At 41.8% G+C, this 27,659-nt stretch overlaps 1 long non-coding RNA gene across 2 annotated transcripts in view; it reads right to left on the bottom strand.

Annotated features, from left to right (window-relative positions):
• Positions 1-27,659, bottom strand: part of LOC109626982 (uncharacterized) — a 183,749-nt gene that overhangs the window by 110,024 nt on the left and 46,066 nt on the right. For both annotated transcript variants that reach the window (XR_011239719.1, XR_011239720.1), the window contains exon 2: positions 8,562-8,792. This is a non-coding gene — a long non-coding RNA (uncharacterized lncRNA). The remainder of the gene's footprint in view (positions 1-8,561; positions 8,793-27,659) is intronic.

The raw sequence follows: 27,659 nt of genomic DNA on the forward strand, positions 1-27,659 counted from the left end.
TGGTAATCTGTTTAGTAGTTTTTATGTAATCCTGCTTAGTAAGGAACAAACAAAGATGAAAACAAGCAAACCTTTACTACTGTTGCAATTAGCAAGGTTGATAGGTGTAAGTGCTTGATAAATTTGAATGATTGAGTGATATTTTGTACATTTCTGAGCTCAAAAGTTGTGCTAGTATGTCCCTTCTTGTTGGCATCAAAGTGCCTCATATTTTTGAATAAGTGTCTTTTGAATAAAGTAATTGCACTGTTATCAGCCATGTTGAAAGGTAGTAAGCAATCTTTTTAGTTTTTCAATTAACTCTTTGTGTACAATCCCAGAGACAAAATGCCGGGGGTCAATGAAGAGCCCAGTACAAAGAAAATGACTAACTACTGTAGCATGTCCCACCAGGCTAGTGGTTAGCTTCTAGCATCAGATATACATATATTCAGAAGGTATATTTATGTTGATGGGCCACCTTCTGTTGTGACAAGGCCTTTATAGCCAAAATGTTACATGTTGATTCACAACAATCACGCATACCAAACAGAGTGACATGTATAATGATGGTCATCAGGACAGCGTCAGCCTCTCCACTGCTTCTCACTGACAGTTTATGAAGCAGCCATTTCCGATGCAGTGACGTTGCCTTGACTCACGCCTCTGATGACTCAGCGTACAATATGAAGGTCTCATTAATTTAAGCCACTTAAGGCGATTTTCCAGTTAGACTTGTTTTCTAATGAGGCAGGGCAGGGCAATTAGGTGTTAGGCAATTAGGGTTATGGCAGTACTTTGCTTTTTTAGGCATACTGGCATGGGCAGAATCTAACCCACTGTCTAAACTGTGAAGGAGTCATTAGATAAATAGATGACAACAAACTGAGCAGAGTCAAGGGCTCTGCACTTAAAGGGATGGTTAACATTTTATTTCTTCACACTCCCGAAACGTGTGGCCACAATCATCATTTTAGTGACTCTATAAGCTAACAAGGCGGAATGAGAAACTGTCAAATGTGAACTGTTGCCTCACTGAAACACTTGAAAGGAAGTAAAGACTGGTTGAAATGCAGTGGGCTCCAAAATGGGAGGAAAAACTAAAAAAAAGAAAGACTTGTGAAAGAATAGAAACGCTGGAACAGGTTTGCTGTCAATGTCTTCGCAACCTACACTTGCTATTCTCCCTGTGTAAACCTCAGTCCTGTGGTCAGAACGACCAGTCACTTTACAGTCAACTCTCACTTTTCAGCACCTTGCACTCATGTCTAGACCTAAAAGGTGTTAGCAATGGGTTCAGAGTGTGTGTGTGTGTGTGTGTGTGTGTGTGTGTGTGTGTGTGTGTGTGTGTGTGTGTGTGTGTGATTCTCCACAATGATTCATCTTGCAGTTATTGTACCACATAGAAATATGGTGCTGAAAGGCATTGGCTGGCTCTTGGCTGACAAATTCGACCCTAGGGTTATGCACTATGGCCGACCCCGCAGACACTGGTAGCTACTTCAGTCCCCAGGGATTAGGAATTTGATTAAAATCCACATCACATCAACACATTGAATCAACAACAACATTATTGGACATGTTGTAGTTGTACCATCGTAACTGTCACCCACAAATAAACAATTCTTGACTTCTATTCAACTATTGGTTGTTCCCGCATATGTAGTAAGTGAAGTGTTTAATCAAATTGATCGAAAAAGTTAAAGTAAACATTTTTGTTATGCATTTTTTTCATCTAAGGATGGACGACATGACAAAAGAAAATCCAAAGCATCTTAATTGCTCCCTGGTGGCTGGCTGCAGTATAAGTCATAAACTTATTTTTTGAACAGGGTGAATATTACAAAGCAGAACACAAAGCATACAACTGTGTTCATACGGACATCCACTGGCTCACAGCTCACAGTGCTTCGGTGAAAAATCCTAAATTAGAAAAATGTTAGAGTGGGACTTTAACAGTAATCATATCTATTATTCTGTGCTGAAACTTGACTTGCACTGAAATAAACCCTGGACATTGAAGATAAATACCTAGATTCATAAGGTATATGTAGATGTGTGCCCCATTGTGGTTTCAGTAGTTGTATTTTCCAGGGCACAGTAGTGCTGTTAGAGTTAGCTTGGTGGAACCGTCAAACACCATAACACAGACCTGCCCCTGATAGCCCTGGTGGAGTCGTTTTGTCTCGGTGTACCGTCACAGAAAATTCAGGTAAGGGATTTACTAAACAAAATAGTGTCTGAAAATGGGACTGAGGGGAAAGAAAAAGGGAGTGAAAGAAACATTACGAGACCTCTCCCTATGTTTACCTTTGCAATTTTGTCCAATTTGTCTAAATTGCTTAGCTGACCTCTTAGAAAAAAAAGCATATGCTTAATGTCAAAAAGCAGCAAAATATGACTGATCACCTTCATTTCGTCCATTTGGCTCCTTGGCACAAGACTCTAAATTGTGTATTCTTTCCATGGCGCCAAACCACCCGCCCTGCATTTAATTAATTTCCTCTTATTTATATGGCTACAACGTTACAGCAGTTTTTTTTTCTCAAGGTAAGGTAGACTTTCCTGTCTTTGGAAGACCCAGACTGTTGGAGCGTTGGTTAATAATCATTTACGACTGCTTAAATTATCTAATTTTGTCTGTCTCATTTTTTGTCACTGCTGAATTGAAGGGGTTTTTTGGAACAGAAATTAATTTGTCAGGATCAGATAGTTAGGAGATGAAATTACTGCCATCAGGACCAATCCGAGAGTAATGCTTGTGAATGTCTCCCGTGGCAGGGTAATGGGCAAAATGGCTTTTATACTGCATTTGGGAGGGCAAAGATCTAGCCCAATTTCCCTGTTGATTTGGCTTCCCATGGATCATTGCTCTGTGGGTCTTCTGTACGAAAATAAAGGCAGGATTGAGAGGGGGAAAATGCCACCGCTATCAAGGATCTGAGGTCATTTCTTAAAGGTAGCATTCATGTTTGAGGTGCTGCGTTAAGTGTACAAGTGAGCAGATACAATCTTAATGTAATCCGCTAATTTGGGGGGTGCAATTAGAACACAAACAACCAAGTCACATTTATTTTATACAGAGATGAGAGCTGGCCTGAGTCAAACTCTTCTGGACATGTATGTTTTAAATGCAGCTGTATGTCTCTTTTTCTTTTGGTCCCAGCCAAGAGGCAGTTCATGTTTTCTTTTTCTCCTCCACATTTAATACAGCTCTGCTCTTGTTTACGTGAAGGCCCCGGCCTTTCCCGTAAGCGAGCCGTCAATCCATCATCTCCACAGTGGATAACCAGACCAGGCCTGTTTCCACTGGGGTGGGGGGCTGAGTGGAGATCTGTATGGCAAGAGGGAAAGAAGGGCTGGGGACTAAGGTGGCCACGTGATGAGAAGCAATTTGCGTTTTGTCAACAGAGATGCTGAGATGAAATCTGAAATTTCAGTATCTAGTCCTATTTTCATTCATATGGTTCATGTGTTCATTTTTGAAAGACCTTGAAACATCCCAGACATACAAACAGAGCCATCTTGCACCTATTACGTGATTTTCAGCCAGAAGTTGCGCATTAGTGATCCTTTTCCTTCCAATCGTCAAGTAAAATGTCCAGAACATGTCAGAGTGAGTCCATGTAAGAATCTAACAAAACTCCACCAACATAAATCCTTGTCTTGGAACCTCACTTTAAATATTTTCAGAAAGAGGATTAAATGTTGGCGCCTGAACCCACCTTGTCTGTCTGTCTGTCTCAGTGTGTGACAGGAGGCAGAAACAAGCTCAGCACCACACGCAAGGAAACATCTGATCGCTGCCCCAGCTGTGCCTCCAGCTTTGTATTATTCCAGTGACCCAACCTGAAATAGCACTGCAGTGGCAGTTCATTTATTAAAGTCAAGCCCCCAGTTTCTGTCTATGCTTGGGTGTGACACACACACACACACACACACACGTGTAAGGGGGTGTTTCCCACCTCTTTAAATACAAGCGTCAGGATTCCCAGTTCTATTTTTGGGCTGTGCACTGACCTGCTGTCTGTGTCTTTTGTTGTGTCACTGCTCTCACTGGCCACAGATTCCTGCTGAATGAGTGTGACGCCTGGTTCATAAGTCATGCTACAGCACGCTTACTCACTTACTGTGAGGCTGCTGCATTCCCTCACCTTATACAAAGATCCCCTCTGCTAACATCACAAAATCTATACATTTAAAGGAAAACAGCAAAGGATGTTCCGACTGTCAAGTGATCAAAGAGAAGCCTGAACCCACCGTACCTGATTTTTATGACTATTCAGAAGGATCAGGATGTTAAATGCTAATTGTAATCATTGGCAGAACATGGCAATGATTATTTCTTTATTCTTATTATTTCTATCAACATATCAACTATGTTCATAAATCAAGTTTACCATGTGCAGTATATATGAATAAAAAAAATACATATAAGCTTTTATAAACTACATATGAACAAATATTTACATCTTGGGAAATATATAACATAATATAATATAATAATATAATATAATATAGGCCGCAGCACCCCCCTGACCCTCCAAGGATAAGTGTTAAAGATAATGGATTGATGGATAACACAACATAAAATAAATGGTCTGTATAATATAGCCCCTTCTTGTCTTGTGACCACTTTTCACACTTTTCCAGTACTGTTTTGCCGTTCACCAATTCATCTATGTGCAGCACACTTCACTCACACTACCTGGGCAAGGACACTTCGGCACGCATAATGGTGTAGCCAGGGATCAAACCGCCGACCATCTGGCCGACCAGCCGAAGTTATATAAATACATGAGTAACCATTAAGTCGTTATTCATTTTTTGCAAATGTTTGATCCTTTCCATATTACTATAATTTCGATAGTTCAATACCCTCTATCTATCTATCTATACTCAGTATATGTGTGTAGTCCATGTGAGGCAAAGAACTTTACACAACTCCACAACACACCCATTCCCTCTCCCCCATTCTGTCTCTCTCTCTCTCTCTCTCGGAGTCCCTGCAGGCTCGTGGCTTAAGCGTCGCCGTGATTTGTTTAATGAAGTGCCAAGCTGCAGTGGGTCATGCTTCCTCTCAGCACAGATACACAGTGACACCAGGGATATGCTTGGGTTCATCTCAGGAAGGCCTGGACTGTGCGGAGCCACCGTGGGAATAGCACACCCAGATCCCAGCAAAAACATTTACAGCACGACTGCGGTAAATTGACAGAAAGCGCAATTATCCATATTGATGAAGAGGCATGGCCGCACAATGCATCATCTAGGTAGCAACAGGTTTGTCTAACATCGAAGGCGAAAAAGAAAATATTCAAACATACATTTGTTTGCTTTTCTTGCAAGGAAACATGGACGGACATGCACGCATGCTACACTATACAGGACAATTTGTGAGAGTTTGTCCGTTGTTGATTTGATTTTTTTTTTTTTTTAACTGGTGTTCATTTATGACTCGTATATTGTGTGATAAATCACAGCATCCGAGTGGGGACAGTTTCATGACATCATTCACGCTACATTTCCAACCGTGAGCCAGTTTTTGATTGGGGCTGTAAATCTCCTTTACCTTTCTCTGTCTAACACACACACAGTGACAAATGTTCACAAAAGTAAAACAACTCTCTGTGTCTATTCAGATCCATATGTACATTTCCTGAATTAGTGAGACTGGTTGTAGACTGTGCTGCCTTTTGTTTTTCCAAATTTTGTTTAAAGCAAGTTGTTTGGCAGAAATGTTCAGAAACATCCAGATATAAAAACAAATTCATGATCGTAGCTGAGACTACAGTCTGATACAGATTGACTCCAATGCATCTAGGAGATGTGAGAAAACTGCCTCAGCTTGCATCATAAGATAGTCAGCAATGTGGGACTGTCAGAGGGTTAAAGTTTAGCTTCTTGTTTTTGTAGATTCTCATTTGCCCTAAAGAACACAACATTAAAACAGATAAAATGCACGTTTATGGTTTCTTGAATGGACACAAACTGCAGATGCACTTCTGGTACCTTCCAGACAGTAGAGCCCCTTTATCACTGGTCAAAACACCCACTAACATCCGGCTTTTGTCTGCAATGGGACTGGATACAATTGGATGACTCTCCAGTACAGATTCAGCTCTGATAGAAACATGACACCAGGGTGAAAGTGCTAATTGTGTTCTTCATTGTGGCAGTTTAAGCTAATGCTAAGTCTTCTGGTCAGAACATTTGTGTACTTTTTGGTTAACTCAGGTAAACTCCTGTACTGGCAATGGGAAAGGAGCACATTTTCAGCAGGTTTACTGGATATACGCACTCATTTTGTTGTGAAAGAGGTATGAGAAAAAGAGCTCTTTGTTGCTTTGTGTTAGGCTGAACAACATGTAAAAGTCAAAATAGAGAGATAAATAAACAGTGATAAACAGTGCATACATATAATGCACGGGACAGTTTAGTGTGTGGACAGTCTGTAGCAAACTGGGATTATTGTAAGAGTTTGTCTTTAAAGAGTGTTACAAGGCTCGTTTTTATGTTCCACTGTTATACACTGGTATGGATTTCACCTAACATTTATAATAGAGATTGTATGAATGCTACTGGCTTGTATTGACCCTCTGTGATAAACAGGGTTATCCAAAGATTTCTCAAAATATTAAAAACACCTCTCATCTACAAACTACAACTACAAGTTAGTTGTATTAGACTGTATTAGTCTTAATCTAATAAACTAGCAGATCAGTGCATTTGCAAGGTCATGCACTTTGCCATACCGTACCAGGGAGACGTTAAAACAAATATCAGCTTCATCCCGCCTCATTTGTAGGAAGGAGCGATCAGATGCTCCTATCTAGTCATAGGACAGAAACTTTGGTCGACCGCCTTCAGCAAAGTTAAAGCATAGACATAAAGTCAATTCCCAAAACACAGCGCATTGTTATCCTGCTGTGCCCATACAAAGTAGCAGTAGGCTGGCCGAAACTAAATGCCTGTTCAATGTTTCCTCCCCCTTCAATGACAACCAACAAACCAAAGAGAAATGTCAATGCGTCTATTTTGAGGTCTTGGGAAACGGAACGGCACAAATAGTCAAGAAAGCATGTTTCCTCCTTGTTAGCATTGTGTGAGCTGGATTTTATCAACAGTATTTCTAAAATCTCACAGAGTATGCCCAGTTTAAACGGATCAATTATTGCATTTCATCCCTCACACATCAAAGAAATCCCATTGCCATAAATGGTTTTACCTCTCATGATTTTTGATTGCACTGATTATAATAAACGATAATATGATGAAAATAACAGTAGAACTTCAATAGTGAATGGGATCATTAAAGGAGTGTAATTGAGAACATCAAGTCAAACTTCAAGCCAGGATTTTATTTTCACTGTAATTAAACCACTCAAACTAAAAAAATACCATCAGCCAAATTTGATCGCTTTGGTCGCCTTTTGGATGTAGAGCTTTGTAAGTGTACCAGACAGAGAGTTTACAGCACAACTTAATGGTTTTCGTCTAAAACTGGATTCATGAAGTCTGTAAACGTGGCTGTTTTAGAACCGGGTGATTATTTCCATTGCCAGGTCAGATCTTCAGCTCCATTTAGATTTGCAGGAGGTTTTAAACGAGAGTGAGCAGTGTTGGACTCATTGAGGGGTTGACACAGGGGTGTTGGAGGATACTGCCGCATGAAATCATTTCATCATTACACTGTCACAGGGAGAGGTATTTTCCCGTGTCTTTCATGTCGGAGGAGAGGAGGTGTGAGGGGACGGAGGATGAATTAATATACAGCCCACATGAGACACTGGTGTTTGGTCGAAATGTTCAAAATCGCTGAGAATCCACACTTGCCACATCGTCGCCACAACCATGTGTTTGTGGACAGAATATGTTAATGTTCCTCTTGCTATAAATTTCATGAAAGGTTTCCCCTCGTGTTACGAAAATGACTGTGAAACTTATAATTCACCCAATTATGGTTATTCCTCCATATTACCCTTGCCCTGTTTCGTCTCTCTCTCATTACTCTTAGAAAAACACATAAATCAGGAACGTATACACCGTACCCCGGGAACACAATGCACTGGGGGATACCCCTTAACTATCCTCACACGTCTCAAATTCAAATTTCTACTGACATTCCAGTTCCCCAATCCTCAGCTCGGGTGTCAGAAAATAACCCGCTCGCCCCTGCATTATTCCCGCTTTAAAGGTAAACAGAGCGACGAGCAGGTGGTTGTGGGGGGATTTCTGCACTGACTTGGATGTAATGTCTGGTGGCAATTAGGTGTAATACAGGATGTCAAAGCCTGCAGCCGCTAGCCTCAGATATCTGCTGCCTAATGTTAGCTTTACAGATTCACTCTGGCATATGGATTTGACTGCACAGCCCAGGGCCAAATTAGTGAAAGCTATTACCTCCTTTCCCTCTGTGGCAAAGGGCACAGCAAAGAAATAAACATGGCAAATCTCAACTTGAAAATAAAGGCCCTGCCTGAATCAGATGCAGCACTGGGAATAGCTGTTTTTTTGTACAGTAATGGGGTTTTCTTTGCCTTATCTGAGGTGCACACTCATTGCTATGAACAAAAACATACCTCATTGCATTGTGGACTGAGGCGTCTCCCCGAACCTTTATCTTCTATCCCAGCAAGCCGAGTGCAGAGATCTCCAGCGCAGGGGAGTGGTGGTGCTTGTGCAGTAATCAGATCTGCGATATCCTTAGAAAGGTTGCAGTAGTCCGGGCCAGTTCAACGCAGCACAGATGGAGAAGGGTGGAATACGCGATTAGAGCGTCCTTGAGAAGTGCAGAGGTGGGCAACAAAGTGCTGAGAGGGGAGAACAGAATAACATGTTGGCATTTTGTGCAGAGGAAGTTAAACAAAATAAGAAGCCAAGTAAATACTGATGATACAGATCAGCTCATTATTGACATAGAAATACAAGTATGTTACATGGAATATGAAGCACTGCGGCGGCTATGAACCTGTGTCTGTCTCTTTAGAGGATTTCTTGATATATCGTGTGGTGGCCAAACTGGTGCCTGTCAGTTACAGTAAAATTTTATGCCATTTAAAATTTCTAAACAAAACTCAGATTAGATTAGATTTGTGTTAAATACAGAAAACTGTGCATTTAAGAGATATTGCTGTTATATTCATACATATATAGAGACAGTCCACTGTCACTTTTTACTATCTCCATCAATAAGGTTACGTTATTGTTTTCATCTGCATATCTTTGATCTTTAGTTAGCAGGATTACGCAAAACCTACTGATTTCCACAAACTTTTGGAGGAGTGGCACATGGGCCAAAGACTTTCTTTGCATGGTGAGATCAAGCCTTGAGGTGTGCACTCTTCAAACGCACCTTTAGTTTGAAATTTGAACAATTTTTGAAATATGTGTGTGAAAATCAGTCTGAATTCTTAACATCAGGTCAAGTTCCCCGAGCAAAACAAACTATTGATGTCTTTGTTAGGGATAAAGGCAGGAAATTAGCAAGCTAGTCTGAACGAACAGGAGACCATCCACCCATATACAATGACCACACAAGTCATTTGTGCACGCAGCTTATTACATCTTCTAGTTTTGCTTTACTGTTAAGCGACCTCAAGTCGTCATGTTTAGGTTCAGGTGAATCCCCCAGAGGGATTGACTGGAGCAACATCCACACACGCATCCCTTTTCAATATTCCCAGACACCTCCAGACATGGCTGGTTCATATTAGTATTTTGCTTTCACATTCAATTTTAGTTGTGCGTAATGTCAGACAACAAGATCTACCCTATCAAATGTAATGGTGAAAAATCTGCAGCTCCTTCATGTACAATACAACAACATGAGTGAAACAGAGTGTGCACTCCCCTGGATATATAAAGGGATTTAAGAAAAATCAACTAAGCTTGCGGTGAATCATTACCACACTTTCCTTTACTCCCTGCACCTACACTCTATCATTTAGAGATTAGAAATAGTCAGACCACAATTTTCATCAATTTCCATCGGGGCCTATAGTGCAGGTCACAGGAAAACAGTCGAGCATAGATGGTTCTGAAACACAGGAAGTGTTACAGCATTAAATCTGACAGGCAGAGCAGCAGTCGCCATTTAATCCACAGCTTCACTCCAGTCTATATCTTTACAAACCTCTTCCCAAAGCTGATGGCGTCCATTTACACACGCTCATATTACATCCTGTCTGTGGCTGCAGGTCAATGCATTGGTCCAATCAGGAAACACTGTACCTTCATCGTGTCTTTCTGCAAAAGGCTATTCACGGATATTAATCCCGGCTTGCAATTTTTACTGAGGCTTATTGGTTTTAGCGGTGATCAAGCTCATTTCATTGAAGCCACGAGGACGTTCAATGGGTACTGAAGAGGAACATTAAGTAGAAAGTAGTCAGTCAAACTGCAGCACATTTTCAGTTTACCATATTCAGCAGATACTGTATTTCTCTCTAGCAAGACCTGCTGTAATAGAGCAGTAGGCGTGTGAAATGTCAAAAGTTATTCTCTGTATTTTCATATTTTTGGCGAATGTCCTCATTATATCAGTGTAATAATATACATGCAGTTTCTCTAAGGGCGCTTTCACACCTATACCTGGTTTGGTTCAGACTTCTCAGTTTAGTCTGAACTAAAACAACAGATGTGAAAAGTGCCTCAGACCATGGTCAACACCAACGAACCAAAACTAAGTCCGACCAAAAGAGGTGGTTTCAGTCAGGATCAAGGTGAACCAGACTTTTAGACCAATTGCAGCAAGTTGAGACAGCATTAAACAACAGAAGAAGAAAAGAAACAAAATTGTTTGCAGTGTTCATCTTAAATGATATAATGTTTGAACGATGAGGACGTTCATTTGCTACAAACATTCTACTTCCCCTCAAAATAACAGCACACAAACATCTAACACTCCCCTGTCTACAAACCAATCAATGCCAGATACAGATATCACAAAATTCTTTAATGTGCCCCCTAAATTACAATGTAACACCAAAACTCAAAGAATCAAATATAAACAATGCAATAAAGACAGGTCCGGACTAACAGGTGTTAAAACGTCACAAATCCCAGATGATTGTTGCAATTAAAAATGCATCACTGTGCAGTCTGCACACGAGTCACCAAATAACTTAGGTAAACAACCAATGTAGTACATATTCATCAGCCTGCAGATATCTGACCCTTTAATGCCCTGTTTTATGCAAATCCAAAATAAATATGTGCCCTTTATCCTTCTTGTGATGCTGTGCACTGTATATATTCAGTATATGTAGTCTATTGTATGCTTGTGACCATTCCTGAGTCAGTCTGCGCAGAAATTATCTCCAGAAACTTTTACCATTATATTTTCCTCTAGGATATGAATGACCTGTATGTTACACATCCAATAAAGTGAATTTAGCAAAGCACACAGGTTAACTGACACATCCAGGCATGACTTCCACACAAATCCACACTGTCTGCAGCTACTGGCCGGGGTTTATGAAGGTTCCATAGCTCCAGACAGATAACGATCTGATCTCATATAAACACTTGCGTAAATCCATTCAGAGACCGGTTATACAGCCACCAACCAAACAACAAGGCCACTGAACCAGAGCCTTCGGGAGCTGCAGCGCGAAATCCACCGAAACATCTGTGTGGCACTCAAAAGTAATGGAAAGACATTTGGGGAGCGACCCAAACCACAGGAGGAAGTTGCGTGTCGACGTTCTCCCATACGTGAAAACGCCAAAGCGTTTGCCAGGTGTCAGCACCAATCGTCGTGAACAGCAGTCGCGGGGCACAGGGTTTCATTTGACATCGCCACGCCCCTTGAACCCGCCGCGTGAAAGTGATTCGTCGCACCCGCAGGTACGGTAGAGAGGCATCAGTGCAGACACACGCAAGCTGCTGACCGAGCAACTCTGTGAGAAAACTCAGTTCACCTGGTCCCCACTGTATATTACAGAATACAACATAATATAACTTGTGTGTTTGCTACCTACAGGCACAGTTCGTCATTGCGAACACATGAATACACAGGAGGTGAGTGTGTGTGTGTGTGTATCAGTGTGAGGGTTTTATGGTCTTCAAAGCAAGATCAAAAGATAACTCTGCACACAAACAATGATCTGTCTCCATGTGACTAATAGAAACAAGTGTTTATGTCTAGTATATGAATGTAAAATGAAGGCAGCTAGCTTATACTGTATTTCCTCCTCCCCATTATTGCAGCGACTTGGAAAAAAGCTTTGCTTCATGTGGACTGTCCATCATGAAAAAGATGGTTACATAAAGGGCGTGTCATTCTTTTAATTTAAATCCCTGCAAGAATAAATGTTTTTCCCAATATGTTACACTACTGCTGTAAAAGCACCACACTATTCCACAGTTGTTCTTTAACCAGCATGCATTAAAGAGCTGCTAACACTAATACAGTTTCCTCAAGGTTTACTGTCCCATAGGTGCTGTTCCAGGGGCTGAGACACCCCAGCAAGAATAATCTCCAAATCCTCAAACGCACATTTTTGTCCTTGCATCTGCTCAAATGTGTGTATGCAGAAAGAACACCAACAAGCTGGCATGGACTGAACACCTTAAATATTCTCATCTAGTGGACAACTTGTACACCTTCGCCCCCCCCGCACCCCTCCTACTGAGACAAATTGAGTGAAGGCAGAGCAACATTTTACTGCTTTGTTTCTTTAAAACATACGGAGAGGGCCATTAATGTGAGACCGCATCATGAAAATGGATGGAATAGAAAAGGAGTTCTATGCCCACTTGCCCACGTCTGTATTATGAGACCAGACAGAGGGTATTTCAAATAAATACAGGATGCCACAGAAATGTACACTTCCCTCGAGAGGACCGGGGGCCGGGACTGGATCTGCACACCTAAACACTATATTCATTATGCCCGGGCCTCATAAAGTGATTACATTAGAGCTCGATGATTGGGACGAATTCGCTGCCAGGGAGAACTTTCCAAACAAGAAACGAGTCGGCCTTAATGGATCGCTCGCTCCCTCATTCTATTTTATCACTCTCAAACACCCAATTTCATTGTCAGTGTTGCTCTTTCACTCAAACACTCACTTTCCGTCACTCGCTCTGTCTCCATTACCAAAGTGCCAGGGTGCAGTTTGCAAAGCTGTATGACGTTTGCCCAGGTGCCACATGGAAGGTCAAATAATGCAGGAAAAATCGCCCCCTGTATGCGCTTATGATGTTCTTGTTAATCTGTGATGTTTGGAGCATTCCGACACTTATTTTGTGATGAAGTGTTGTAATTTACATCTTTTCCGTCAGCTTACTATTCTGTTTTCGCAGTGAGGTTGAAGTTATCCGTGTGGGGTGACCATCATTTCTGACTCCATGTTAGTTCCAACCGGAAGAAAAATTGCTTGGAAAATATGAAGTTTTGCTTTTAACAGTTGGCAGTTACAAGATACAGTTGGTAAAGAAATTCATTTTGTTTTATGATACAGTATTTTGGCTTTTCCGTGCTATGTTGTAACGCTCAAGACGAAACAGTCTGTGGAGTTGTAAATGTGAAACAGGTGCAGTGTAAATGTTAAATGGACTGTACTTATGCAGCAATTTTCTAGTCGACCGCTCAAAGCGATTTACAGTACATTCATCAATGCACTGTTCATTTATCAATTCACACAAGACCCAATTGAATAGACATTCTGGTGAGTTTGCCTTTCAAACATCAAGAACAGACACAATTACAATTACACAGAAATATCTGGAGCGTTCAGGTTATGGGTGGCGCAGGAGACAGGACGTAACGTCTAAAATCCGCTGCAACCCTCATCACCAAAAGATTGTGAATCTCATTATGTTAAGTTGACATTTTCTACATGTTTTGTACACTTTTGCTTCTGTCACGTGTTAGAAACATCATCAAAACGCCCACTCACTGGCTGTGAAACTTCTGGAGAATCTCCTGCTATATTCTCACGTGGGCTCACTAGGACATCATCCAGAGTTTTAGCATAGAGAAACTCCAGAGGATAAACTTCAGGGCCTCTGACTCAGACAGTTGTGTTCTCACAGACCCCCCCTCCGGAGAATGTCTGGAGATTATTCAGAAATCAGTGTCTTAAAGAATTTTTACACAACTCTCTCCATACACACACACACAAACACACTCTCTGTCTCTCTTTCTTTCTCTCTCTCACACACACACAATATTGCAACAATTGTGGCACCGTATAGGAGCAATTTGGAGGTTTAGTGTCTTGCCCGAGGACATGTAGGCATGCAGACGTGGGGATTGATCCACTGACCTTCTGGTCCAAGAACAACTGGCTCTATCTCCTTAGCCATGAAGGAGACGTTAATCGAATGGCGACTTACTCAAAAATCCAAACTGATTAGTTTATTAGGGTTTGTTCGGCTTTGGCTCCAACTTTTTACATGTGCTGCCGCCCCCTCCTCTGTAACCTGTGCTGACAATAACCAGACATCAGCTCTAATCGTAGCGGAGGACATGTTGAGCCATCATCATTAGGGCCTGAGGTTTTGTTGCTTGTGCCATCTCATCACGATGAGGGGAACGATCTTAATGGACTCTGCAGTTTCTTGGAGGGATCAGGTTAAATTTGTATTAAAATATACACGTGGGAGAAGGATCATATTTTACCCTACATTGATGAAAGGGTAGAGTCTGAGATGTCAAATTATTCTTCCAACTGCAACATTTTTATTTGGACTGCACTTATGTGCTTGTTACTGTTTGCACATGCAGAGTAGGAGCTGGGGATTGAACCGTTACAGCCCTACGACCAACGGACGACCCACTTCCCCCGCCTGATCACCAGCCTGTTCTTTCTTAGATTTGTCCACCTAGTAAAGAATCAAATGGCAACCTCAAAATAGAAATCACTCTGTCGAAGGCAACCGTCTGCCAGCGTTGAACATTTGCCTTGTGCACTAAAAGAGCATATGAATGCAACTTCATGTCAGACTCGATTAAACAGCACATTAAAGCAGCACAAGCCAAAGTCCACAAACACTAGCATTATAAGCAAATTAATGGAAAATCCAGATCTAGATCACAGTTCAGTCCCCTGACCCCGAACATTCAGACAGAAAAGGAGATGGATGGATAAAAATGTGACCTTTGACCTTTACTGCTGGAGGACAAACTTTTTCTTAGTTTGTATGTGTATGTGTGTGTGTGTGTGTGTTTGTTCCTTCAGCTCCACTGATCTCTTTATGTGGGTTAATGGTTGGTTGACAGCTAGCGGAGATGCTGCTCCCTGGTTATGTGGATGCAGTATTTTTATATTGTACAAGGCATCAACATGTATGTAATCCCAGACTTGTGTTAGGGTTAGGGTTAGCTAAACTGGCTAAACATGTCTCATATGCCTTTGTTTGATAGTTTGCAGGATTACGCAAAACACTACTTCCATTTTCCATGGAAGTTTTCAAAGAATAGCCCGACAAATTGAGGTGTGGATCCAAATCAGGGAGGGGATCCTCATTTCTTTCCACTTTCTTTAACATTGTGAGATGAAGCAGGTTTTTCAACATTTTCATTGATTTCTCAGAGAATAATTAATGTATCTTGACGTAAACAAAAATGGAGGGGGGGGGGGGGTGTTGGGCTTTAGTCTTTTCAGTTTAATATGATTTGATTATGTTGGATTAAACATGGTTATCTGCCCCAAGTGTTTCCAAACACTTTCTCTACCAGAAGCTCAATCACACAACAGACTAACAGACACGCACATGCACACACACAGATGCACATGCACACGCACACACACAGCTGTCTGACTATCATCAGTGCTGCTATAAAGAGCTTGTTGTGTGGAGGTTGGCGGTGGAGAGAGGAGTGGGGGGGTTCTGGCCTTAGTGTGACAGCTGCTTTGTTTATGTTTGCATCAATCAAATAAAGCAAGAAGCAGATTTTCTTTTGAATTGATGTCCCTGAAATACTCAGAACTCTACCTGAGAGATCCAGAACACTGTTGATTTTTGCCACCTGCTGTGCAAGGTTGTCTACTGTTGTTTTCGAGTTTGGAAAACTTGTTTTGACATTTTGTGACTTCTCATGAGGTCTGTACATGTGTTGTCATGACAACTGTGTATCTTGTCTCAAGGGCACAGAGCTTGAATAAGAGGAGCAGAGTGAATGCTGTGCAGCTGGGGCCCTGCTGAACAACAGTGCTGTCCCGCAGCAGGGATATAAGAACATCTCTGTTTGCTGCAGGTGTCCACATAGGCAGTCATCATGCATGCATGTATGTATGGATGTACGTATGTATGTTTAAATATGCACACACACACACACACACACACACACACAGGTCCATCTACAGTACATATATTGGAACTACTGGCAGGGAAAATGACTGCTCTGAGGCTGGGGAGGAAAAAATGAGGTTGTTGGAGATATTTACGAACATCGATGTTGAAACTTGATGTCCTGCTTATGGAAGGTTGCTTGTTTAACATTTTTAACAATTTAGATTTTAAATTTAGCAGGAAGATAAGTTCAGTGAAAGATTAAAGAAACAAAGTAGGGCAAATAAAATTGCTGACTCGGTCATTCCCCACCAACCCCTAAGACGAGTAGCGGCTTTTTAGAAAAAACTAAAAATGTTTGCTGAAAAACTTTTTTGGCTTCCCTGTTTTTGCTCTGTGGTCCTCAAGTCGAGCGTCGTTTTCATTTTTCTCGAGCCACGTGCCAGACCTGTCGCCACCCGCGGCCTTGAATGGCTTCTTTCATAGTCCGAGTGAGCTGACCAGGGAGGATTTTCTGTTGAATCTCACACCTCTGATGCACCCGCTTTTTTGTGTTAATTAAATAACTAAAAAGCTCTATCTCATCCTTACACACACCTTTACTCCTCTTCTTTAATATCACACGTGCACAAATTTGCAGACACATATGTATATCTTGCATCCCTCTCCGCCCCCCTCAGAGTCACCGACCTCCCCCTCCATTCGTCCACCTCAGGTAAGAAGCCACATTTATGGTTCCTGGTCCTGAGCCAGGACTGAAAAGGGCGTAGCATCCCTCTCCTCGGACAGGTTTGGATTTCAAACGGATGCCAGCATGGTCTTCGGGCAAGGTGGGACCACAGTCGGACCACCGGGGCCCCAGCTAAAAGCCTTGTCTGTTTACCGAAGGAGGTCGGTGTGTGTGCTTATCGTGGGTGGTGCCGCCACTACTTGAGTTTATATTTAATTTGGTTTTTGATGCAGAATGCTATTTCGATCAGGAATGACGACGGCTAATGAGGAATGCTCCATCTTGTCACCCGGGGGTGACACATGGAGTCTGAGCACCAGAGGCTCGCAGCTGGAAATGAAATGCGTCGAAGGAGAGAGCAGAAGACAAGAGCACTGTTTGTTTCGTAATGACTCTTCGTGGGAGAGGAGGAGGAGGGGACGTGGGGGGTTGTGTCTCCGGGGTGGCCTGCGGATGGAATCAGAGCGGTCGGTTGATTTGCCGCGTCCAAAAGTTTGTCAAAGTTTGCTGAAGGTGGAAGCAAATTTATTGCAATTTTTCATTGGGAAACACCAGTAATTACCACAGACCCCGCTGCCAAATATGACCACGGTTCCTTCAGATGCAAAGTCTGTGTAAATATGTCGTCTTTTGGAGTCCATAATTATGCTAAGTGTAAATCTCTGAAACCACAGTGTCTCTGAGGGCAGCAGTTAAACTCTGGCTTGAACCAATGATGCACCGGGTGGAGGCAGGCAGCGGGCGCACCACCTCCACTGAAAAGACCACATTCACTCAGGTAGCTTTCCCGGTCCCTCTTTCCAACATACATGTCACCACACATCTTCTCCTCCCCACCCATATCCATCTCTGCCTTCTCTGCTTCTACATACACTGTGAACAGGGCCGTAGCTGTTCTACATCCGAGGCCACAACCCCGCTGTTGCTGGGGAAATCTGGTCGGAACAGCACCAGCTACATCTATACATCTTTGCCTCGTCGCCAGGCCAGGAAGAGTCACAGACCATTTAACTCGGGTATTAATGACCAACATCAGCACACCGCCTCTAAAACTAGACTATATGAACTTATGAAAGTATATACACACACAGAGGCGGGGAGGAGGGGCAAGATGCCAAGGCGAAGAGAAATGAGGTGTGGGAAGGCGAGGTAGAGGGAAAAAACAAAGCTGAAAACAGCAAGAGTAGATAAAGATTGAGTGATTTGAGAGGGCATGTACTGTACAGGATCATGAGCCAAAGAAATAAACATATGTCAAAAACTACACTCACCATGCAGCAATCCTGTGGGAGCCAACGACCACATTAAGAATAATAAAGATGGTGAAACATCATTTATGCAAACTCCACAAGTGTCAAAGTTTACTGGACCTTTAGCAAACAGATGAGTGGAGATTGGAAAGTAATAAAAACCAGGCATCTCGTTCAAATCATTAAAAAGCATAAATACCCATTAGTTGCAGGGCGAGTAACTGTTCTTTAGCTTTCATTACATAACATGGTTTTCATAAAGGAGCTTGAAATGGAAATGTAGGTGTTGAAAACTTTGTTTTCTGACCCAGTATATTAACCTCAATTGTTTAAACTCATAACTCTCATTATATTACATCATGCTCTTCCTACTAATTGATTATTTTTGTTCGTTTATATTTGTTCGTATTCTTTATTTGTAATTTGTACCAACAAGTTGGAAATAAGACGTAATTAAATGAAATATTTATTTTTAAAGTAAGATCACCTTGTCAAATGTTAAAGTTCACCCAGCTTACATCTGCAGAAGTTTATTCCCCCATGCAGGACAGACAGAATGTACTGTTTATATTAAAGGACAGCCCTGGTTAAATCAGCAGGGAAATATGACATATGTTGGAGTCGTGCACAGAAATCAGTGACGGTGTTCTTGGTGCCCAAGTGTTCACAAGTGAATCAGTCGCCGAGCGCACATGCAAGTGTTGAGCTCGTCTGTCAGACTTCTTCTCTTGATGTCCAGCTGAGAGGTCAGGATCAGAGAGACAGATGAAGGCACCGTTTAATCAGCCCCTCACCTCCGGAGCTGCTGACTTCCGACCTCTGACCTCAACCACGTGACCCCACCCTCCAGCAGTTCCACGGCTCACAGCAGACTCAAAGGGCTGCCGGTTGGTCATCTGGGGGCATCGCGGAGACCCGAGGGGTCAACAAGAGCAGGAGGACACATCAGAGGCGTGACGGCCCCCCTGCTGGGCTGAGCTCATCCCCTCAGGTGCAGCTTAGATTCTACCCTGCCCCCATATCAACATCTTTACCAGGAAGATGTGTGTAGATTCATACTCACACACGACCCTACATTATAAATGATAAAAAAGATCCGATCTGCATTTAGTTGTTCGTTTTCCTGTTTTAGATTTATAAGCCAAAATGTGTTGATTTGTATTTGCATGTATGATGGAGTTCTCACTGAAGTGCAGGGCCTGTCCAAATATCAGACTAAGAGGTACAATTTTTGTAATGCTTGCTCAATCAAGCTCATAAACTAATCTATTTATTGCCATGGCAACTGCAATGAAACCTGGCAAAAATATTTAACGAACACATCCTGCCACAGAAATGAATATGAAGTAAGATAATCTACTGTTTACTGTAAAAAGTAAAGAAGAATGTTGTGTGTCTTCCCTGCCGTTTTTCTGATAAATGTAATACAAGTGTTTGTTTCACTGCTCAAAAATCAGCAGCAACAATAAGTTGATCGATTGATTAGGTGAATAATCAATTAGTCCACCAACAGAAAAGTAACCCTGGAACTGGTTTGACAATCGAGTTCTCCTTTTTTATTTTGTGTGTGTGTGCGTGTGTGTGTGTGTGTGTGTGTGAGAGTGTAAGTGTTTGTCCTTGTGCTTGAAATGATTCATAAAAATTGATTCTCTATGATTTTTTTTTAACTTCTTCTATGAAAAAATGAATTTATATTGGTATTTAAGTATTTTCTGGTATTTTCTAGTCAAAACAATGAATCAGCTGGTCCAAAAATATTGTTTGAGTCAATTGGGTCGGACGGTGCCAGTTGACACGGTGAAGTGAAACAGTGCTCTCTCACAGTTTATCACTGTATGGAAGCACAGTGGTCTAAACTTAAAGGTGAGGTCATCCCCTGACTCTATCACATCTGTTGGACGTCCACAGTCCGACAGGAACATGTCAGATTTGAAGTCACATGACAGGGAATCAACACAGGAGTGAGAGCTGCAGAGCCAACAGAGCCTGAGGTGATGCACAGACAAAGATGCCCACACTGAGTTTAAATATGCATACACACACACACACAGCACTCACATATGAAATGAGAAGTAAGCCCACACACACGGGAGCTATGAACACACACATACACGTGCTCCCGCATGTACTCAATCATCGCTTCCTGTTTTGCCTCTGAGCTGAAGCGAAGCCCCATCAGCTGTGATGTCACTGATGAGGTCACTGCTTAGGTCACCAGCAGCACTCTGATGCTCCCCTGAGAGCAGCTGGTAATTATGAAGTCATGGATCAACACACACACACACACACACACACACACACACACACACACACACACACACACACACACACACACACACACACACACACACACACACACACACACACCAGCTGGTTCCCGGGTCACCTTACAGAGAAGCTGCAGCTTGAGAAAATTTCACACCATGTGGCAACGTGGGATGAAAAAGCACCACGGTCCCATGTGCACATCATGATGAGACAATCGCCTCCAAATACAAACTTATAGATGTCACTGACCTGAAATTTTTCATTATTTCCCTGCATTTCCCACAAAATTAACCCACAACAGAATGTGAGTGACGACCACACAGACTAAAGAGTGAAAGTTCTAGTGTGAAAGAGAGAACTTCATTGCAGGGGCGCACCATATCTCAACAGTGCGAGCAAGCACACAGCAAATAGTGCTGCAATTAGTGCTGACAAATTCAAATATGGCGGGCCACCACAGTCTGGGTAAATAATGGGATTTGTTGCTGATGCAGACTGCATCCTTATCTGTCCAGTACTTTAGGCGTAACGCGGCTATAAAACAAACAAAAAAATAAACCTTTTGGTGGAAGTATAAGCCCCAGGAGTTCTAGTAATAATTATACTTTTCTATTTATGCTCCATCTATCATCTCTACCACTTACTGGGCATGAGAGTATCACAGGGCCTCTATTTCTGCTGAGAATACCTTTTTGTGAAAAATGTTGCTGCTGTGAAATCCCTGTTCACCACAACCTGCTGAGAGCAATACCAGATAATATCAAACCTCCACCAGGTCACAATTACAAATATTTAATTCTCCTCATCTACTTTGGTTGTTTCTTTACTTGGGTTTGTGGTGAGCATCACTGCGCCGAGTTTGTTTCCACATTCATCAGCTGAAGTGGGAACGTTTCACTCTGCTCAGCTCGAATCTAAATTTTGATACACAAATGTACAAGGTGATTTTAGGACAATTAAATAAACCTTCCAAGTGCAAAGATGGACTTTGAAATTGGACAAACGGCATTTACAAGTCAGCCACTTGTGCCTCTTTCTGAAGAGGGACACTATCACAACATGCCACTGTCGCCATGTTTGTAATTGTTAGAAGTTGTCCCTCTAGTGGATGAATTGCTTGACAACCATGCCAACGTAAAGGAAGCATTGGTGTTTTATGGGCAGTAACAGCTACATCATTAAAACAGATCTGTTTTCGTATGTAAAGACACAATAAATGAGCCTTAAATGTAATTTCAGTAACTTTATGTGTAAAGTATATACCAGAGACACTTGTTTTTTTTCCAACCAGAGTATTTCAATATGTTTTAAACTGTGTCTGGGGGAAATCTTTAAACATCATTATCTGCTCCTTCATGGTAACAGTCAACAGGGACTCAGTCGTAAATGTGGGGACAGCGTTTTCAAAATTGAGCCATTAAATCACAAAGGCAACAAAAACATTGGAATCATCGCTCGCGCTCTCTGTTGCTCACTTGACGACAAGTCAGAGTAACATCTGCCAGTGCACCACCGCTTGTTTTTTTTTCTCCACATCTGCTGGAGTCAAAACCAACTCAGGACACAACACACAATTTTTTTTTTTTTTTTTTTAAACCAGCTGAGCGACACAAGACCACCAGTGTACTTGTATGTGGCCTACGCTCCACACCCCGTCACCCCGTGTGTGGCAGCAGCGGGGCAGTGTGTCCTCTGTGTGGCCCAGTGCGACCTGACGAAGCCACATATGAAAATGACCTCTGAATGCAATCAGTCTCCAATCTCCAGTAATGGACTTTGCATTAAGCCACCACACACTGCATCCTAATTGCACACAGGAGGACCGCAGACTGTGGGTGTGCTCACTAACTGTATATGCATGCGTGCGTGTGTGTGTGCGTGTCTGTGCGTGCATGCATGCATGTTTGTGTTGGGTACATGACATCATGGTTAATCACAGATTAGACTTTTCAATGAGCGTAAAGCACCGTGGAAGCATAACATGCACACATGCACACAAAGACTGGATTGTGATGGGAGAACACGTATTTGTTTGCCCTTTTTTTCACTCACACACACACACACACACACACACACACACACACACACACACACACACACACACGGCAATTTTTACCATTTCATGAACCATACGCACAAAACAAATCAGGCACAAGGACACACACCACAACTGTTGCTTCAATCTTTACGCACAGTGACTACAAAGTTCACTACATGCAACAGTTACGTGTGTGAGCATTAGCTGTGTGTGTCCCCGCAACAAGTCCAATGTCCGTCCACCTGTGTGTGTAACTGTGTGTGTTCCACGTAAAAACTGTGTGTGAGCAAAGTGGCTGTGGAGCAGATCTGGCAGCCATCCCACTAAGGACATTTGACCTTGGAGAGATTTTTTTTTTTCTTCTCCACAAGTTTTTTTTTCAGCCCCTCTCTCCTTTTCCCCTCGCAGAGGCTAAAAGGCTCAAAAGGGTGGAAAGCAAAATATTTTCTTTAGTCTCCTGGACGCCAGGTTGCATAAAAGGTTCCAAAGCCGTTTGCATCAAACCTCGACCGTCGAAACCACAAATTTTGTTTTTCTAGCCATAAAACTCCCCCTGCCAAAAAGAGGAGGGGAAAAATGAGGAAAAAGATTTCCATTCAGTTGATTCTTATAAATTTAAATGAACTGAAAAAAATGGTTTACTCCCCAAAGGAAAACAGAGAGTTAAATATATGATTTGTGTCTGTGCTTGTGAAACCACAGATAAAGACATTGTATGCTTGATCAATATGACTGATTTACAGCAGAGTGGAAAATAAAAAAGAAAGTCATCAGCCCTCCAATAGTTGGTCACCTCTGTGAATAACTTAAGTAGTTCCCTTAAATACTTGTTTCCATTGACAACAAGACAGCAACATGCCTCTGGACAAGGTTGCACAATAACAGCAAAAATAATGTTGGTAAAATATTTAATTCATAATGAAAAAGCTTCACATTGCTAAACATTTTTCACCAATTTCGTAAATTTGTGCATTAAAAAAAAATTAAAGTTGTTTGTGAAACGCTTTTTATATCTTATTTGTTGAAATCCTCTTCACTTCCTGATAAGAAATGATTTAAATTGTATTTTAATTTCAGACCAAATTAATTGATTGGTCGACATACCTGCACCCACTTTGTCTGTCTTCAGCTCTGACAAGAGGGGGGATGGGAGAGAATGGAATTTAACGATTGCATTCAATCAAAGTGAAGCCTGCTCTTGCTAGCTTTCGTCTTACCAACCCAAGCTTTAAACATTTAGATTATATCACTTAATCAAATTCAATCAAACAGTCAATCCAATCTTATTTGCATGGTCCAATTTCACAAATCTCAATTTTCCTCATAGGGTTTAACGTCCTCTGCCCTTAACTCTCTACTATAGTGAGGAAAAACTAGAAGAGAACATCTTTTAACTTTGGAAAAATCCTCAGAGAGAATCGGAAGTGAGCGATCCCACTTCGATGAGGGATAGAAAATGAGTCAACAGAGACATCAGAGTGCCAGCAGTAACATCACACAGCAATTAAAGCAGCACATATCAGGGGGGCAGCAGAGGAAGTGAGTGTGTGCAGCCGCGCAGCAGCTCATCAGGTCTCACGCCCAAACATCTACTTCACATTGGACTGTAACAGCACTGAGGCCCACTTCAACGAGCTCCGTGAGAATAATAACCGTCACGTCTTTTGCATTACTGCGGTTATGATGTTTACGTGAGCTGCTAATAAAATATTCCATTGAGCACAGTCCGATTATGACTCATGTCATCATCACGTCCTACTACTTGTTTACACTCAAAGCCAGGCAGGGACGCTAGAAGTCAGTCTGTGGAGGCTTAGAGAACGTTTTTATAATAACATATTAAATTCAGTGCAGCAGTGCAATATTCGGAATTTTAGTATTAATCTGAACAGCCAACAACCTTTTACTTACATTTTACATCTGTTAACGGCAATGATTTACGATGAAAGCCAAATGTTAAAGATAATAATGCTATTTTATGTCATGTCTCTATCTTTTTCAGAGGCTGAGAAATGAAGGTTTGTAAATCTAATGAAAATCTAATGTATGAAAATCTAATGTCAGCTCTTCAGAAAACCATCAGGTTGCAGGTGGTTGTTTTCAAACAATTCTTTTAAACCCTTATTTTTAGAATTTACATTTAAATTCAAAGTGTATTTTTGTAAAACTAAATAATACAAACTACACACAGATCTAGCTGTTGTTGGTTCAAACCTTCCTAAGAGGGTGAAGCTGCACTGGGGGAACTCAGACTTCTGACCTCAGTATTTCTACAACCCTGCCTGCAGCTCACACTCCGCCTTGTGATAAAAATTGCTGCAAACTACTGTGCGTCACATCAATTATAGCCCAGATTCCATGTTCCTCCCAGCGTGTATGTTCTTCAAGTGAAGTGAGGAAGATGAAGAAAGTGATGTTTGTTATGTCAGTACACAACAACCCAATGAGCTGTGTGTAAGCACGGATGCCGTTTATGTGTGTATCATGTGTGCATGTCGCTGAGTTTCCAACACTGACATGTTTACTGAGGGACCACACGTACGTACAGGACTTGGGCCAAGGCTGTGAAATATCCAGCTACAAGTGTGTCAACATGCATGCATACACACACACACACACACGCACACACACACACACACACTCACACATGCATACACATAGTTTGGAAAGCCACAGCAATGTACCTGGCAACGTGCTATATTTTGCATTAAGTGCCTCTCCCACCCATATAGTTTATGTTTGTCAATACAAACTGTTTCAGCAAATATTCCCTGACGTTGGTTTCACTGTGATCGCTCAGGAATTTATGTCCTCAAGGTATGTTTTGGGTTTAAACTTGTGCTGCTGGAAAACCTACACCATCCTCAAACAAAATAAATCATACAACATAAACATTTTGTCTAATATTTTAAACGCTTTAATAAGGAGGAGATGAAGTTATGGGGGGTTAGGAAGTTGATCGTTGATTGTGAAAAGCTGCACTTTAATACTTGCATAGGGGCTAAGAAATACAAGTGAGCGAGTGAACAGGCTGAAAACGTATTTCAACTAAACTAAAACACTTTCATTGAACTATTTTACAGCTATAAATTAAACATTCAACCTGTAGAGGGAGCCTGAGCGTAGCCGAGAGCGATTCTTTAATTTTGTCACTTCAAGTCTCGACAAGAGAAATGACAAGACAACTTTCTGGAGCACGACTCAGCAAACTGGAGAAACTATTCTTCCTAGAATGAACAATATAAACAGAAATTACACATTCTTATAATCTGCATGGCCTTGAAAGGTCAGCTGAACCAAACTGCATCTAATATATATATAATTGCCCCTGTATTTTTCTGTTACCAAGTTTCCCCCAGATTCTATCAAATTTCATGTTTGGCTTCTTACGTTACACACACACATTTTTTTCTGGAGTGAAATATGACATATTGTGTATCACATGATAGTAACCAGTGGCGTTTTCTTTGTGCACAATAAACATATAATGTAAAACTCCTAGCATGTGGCTCGGTGCATATTAGAGTTCTTTGCATGGCCGCACACACTTTTCTGAGTGCATATGAATATAAGAGCAGAAGAAATAAACATGTTTGTGTACTACACTGTGTGTGTGTGTGGACTACACAGTCTTTCGCTGCCCTGTTTCCTGCTGTAACTATAGATCAATGTGGCTCGGCAACCCCTCCCCACACCATCCCTCCCCCTCCCATTACCATAAAGAAACACAACGAGCACAATTAAAGATAATTTAAGACTTAAGCAATTAAGGTCACATCTCCTCTGGAAACACACGCCCACGGAGGTCCTGGTAACTGTCGAGCACAGGATGAATGTGGACAGGTTTGGGAGAGTGATTGTGTGCGTGTGTCGTATGGCTTTGTAATTGCAGTCGAGACGCTGGGTCAAGCAGGGTCTACAGGGGGCTGTTTTTGGCTGAATTGCCCGGGAGGAGATTAGGACAAAATGACACACTCTGTGCCTACCTGCGGTCCAATTTCAACTGAGTAAACACACACACACATGGCCATGCATGCACAGAAAGCATAAAAAAAAGAAAAATCTGATCATGTGGTTTGCATGCAATGAGAATAATCCCATCTCCGTGCAGACCTCCAACACAACAGATTAATGACTACAGGCCACTGAGGAGTTCCTTCTTAAAGGCACTGAAGGAGGAGAGAAAGTACGAGTTGGCTCCGCTTAGTGGTGTTATATCAACAGTATTTTATAGAGTGGAAATCAAGTGGGATTTTGAGGATGAGAAGTGTGAAAAACAGCTTTGGGCCACAGGTTGCACACAGCCTGCGTTCTGTGGAGTTAAATTACATAATATATGCTGTTATAGCTTTATAGCTCCCACTGAGCGCTGTCTTCTGACCTTGGAACCATCAGTATCAACACACACACACACACACACACACACACACACACACACACACACACACAATACATATATATTTATATTCCTCCTGAACTACACGCTGCTGACTCAACATATCAAGCAGCAGGGGAGGATATAGTCAATCTAGCTCTGCCGCTTCTTCTCCTTTCCTCCTACTCATGTAGACTAGAGAAAAAGTTGGATGAAGTGGCACACTGCTGAATAAGGAATTGACATTATTTCAAATGCATGGTATTTATATTTTACCATATTACATAATGTGGTAAGTGTGATCTGATAAATTGAGTGGACACGTTGAACAACTTTGTGGATCTGCTCTGCTGACGGATACAAATAAGTCTTGAATGAAACTGAGGACGCTGTGAACAACACTATCACGTTGATTGTGCTGTTATACCTTTCGTTACATGATGTTACCTTTCCAGGTTAGTTTGTACAGCAGCAAATGCGCTGTGTCTTTTCTTGTGTTTGTGTCCCTGTTAATCACATTCAGAGCTGCATCTTTTATTTAGGACAGAATGCTTAGCTCCACTGACTCAACTGCCATTTGTTTACCATTTCATTGGGGACTTATCCTTAACGGGATTACTTTTAGCTGACGCTGCAGTAATGTTCACTTAGACCAGTTATTTCTCCATTGATCAAAGAAATATGTAACTTAAAGGGCGTTTTCACATCTACCTTGTTTGAACCAGACCTTTCGATTTTTCACTTTAGTCCAAAAGCAACATAACACGTGTGACC

The sequence above is a fragment of the Paralichthys olivaceus genome, chromosome 21 (assembly GCF_024713975.1).
Source record: "Paralichthys olivaceus isolate ysfri-2021 chromosome 21, ASM2471397v2, whole genome shotgun sequence".
Classification (NCBI taxonomy): domain Eukaryota; kingdom Metazoa; phylum Chordata; class Actinopteri; order Pleuronectiformes; family Paralichthyidae; genus Paralichthys; species Paralichthys olivaceus.